This window comes from Danio rerio, chromosome 4 (genome assembly GCF_052040795.2).
Source record: "Danio rerio strain M-AB ecotype USA chromosome 4, GRCz13ab, whole genome shotgun sequence".
In the NCBI taxonomy this organism is placed as follows: domain Eukaryota; kingdom Metazoa; phylum Chordata; class Actinopteri; order Cypriniformes; family Danionidae; genus Danio; species Danio rerio.
In genome coordinates, this window is record NC_141024.2 from 47,025,921 (window position 1) to 47,027,506 (window position 1,586).

At 42.9% G+C, this 1,586-nt stretch overlaps 1 non-coding gene across 1 annotated transcript; it reads right to left on the reverse strand.

The window, feature by feature from the left end:
- Positions 1-349: 349 nt before the first annotated feature.
- Positions 350-438, reverse strand: trnar-ucu (transfer RNA arginine (anticodon UCU)). The gene is given in 2 exon segments: positions 350-385; positions 402-438. It is a non-coding gene; the product is annotated as a tRNA-Arg (tRNA).
- Positions 439-1,586: the final 1,148 nt, after the last annotated feature.

The following is a 1,586-nucleotide window of genomic DNA, read 5'->3' on the forward strand; positions in this document are numbered from 1 at the left end:
TACTGTTTTTAACATTTTAAATTCATAAATTCAGTTTACAGAATATTTCTGTTAAAAACAAATTTCACAGTCTGTATTTTTTATATTTTTTTATTTTTTCATTAACCACTTGTACATCCCGGAATTGTTCAGGAAAAGCCAAAAATTAGCAAAAAAAACTTGACACAAAGGAACATTTACACCTCACTGCCAACTAGCGTTTTGGAAGTGTTAATGCAGACCAACAGAGACAGCGCGCAGAAGTATAAATGCACAGCTACGCGCGTTGCATGCGCCGTGGATTACGCCGGTTACTTGACGCAGAAGTATTAACCAGGCTTAAGTCAGTGAAGAAAAAGAGCAAAGCTTTTGACTCTAGTGGGACTTGAACCCACAACCTTTGAATGGCTCAGCTGACAGCCTAGAAGTCCAATGCGCTATCCATTGCGCCACAGAGCCTGAATGCTTTGCTGCCTCTGGCACTGTTGCACAGAAAACACTTTTTGGTTCTCTCTGGCCCATGAAAGAACAGCCAACTGCGGACAAGGCACTGCTGGGATTCGACGCGGGATCTCCTGTTTACTAGACAGGCGCTTTGACCAACTAAGTCACAGCGCCGAAGGACCTCGACAGGGGCTAATTGTTTAATTCGAAAAAAGAAGAAAAAAACTAACAACGGTAGCGCTGTATGTGTGAATGTCTGGACTTGAAATATTAAAGTCCAATTGGTTAGGCATTACCACACTATGCTATATAAAGCCATCGTCCAAAGCCCTCTTGAACGAGCATCGTTCTTAAGGATTTGAGTTTTGTTAAGAAACCGACTGCTAAACATCTCGCTGCGTAAACACTCGTATTTATTAACAAAAAGCAACCCTGGCACCAGTACATTCGGCACAGCTGGGATTTGAACCCAGGATCTCCAGTTTATTAGACAGCCGCTTTGACCAACTAAGCCACAGCACCAATGCTAAAAACTGAAGAAAGACGTTTATGCACACAGAGACAAAAAAAGACAGTAAGTCTAAAAATGGCAAGCAAAGAGGTTGTTTAACTCTATTTGTCGCACTATTCATTACGCCTCAAAGCAATACAATTTTATAGGGGGGCGCTGTCGCGCGAATACGATGTAGACGCGTTCACAGTGAGCTCCTCACAGGTGACATTTCATTTAAGAAATAATCAGACCTAGAAGTTAATTTCAAACTTTAGTGTGCTTTGACTCGGCTTATACATACGTTCGGACAGTAAATTTGTGGATATCGTGTGTAGAATGGCTGCTCCTGGCAACAAACGAGGTGGCAAAGAGACACGAGCTAATACGGCTAACATTAGCTCGGGTGACTCACGAGGTACCCACGAGGGAGAACCACTTTCAGCTGAAATGTTTAAACAATCGCTGGAGTCTATAAAAAATGACATTTGCATTAAAATTGAAAGTGCGATCAGCGGTCTACAATCAGACATCAACGGAGTGAAGGAAGAGTTGACTTCAGCTGTAGCCACAATTCAACAATCGCTTGGCTCGCAGGAGGAGCGGCTGAGAGCTGTCGAGGATTCGGCGACAGCAACGAGCAATTCTTTAAGGTACCTTGAAACTACCGTGG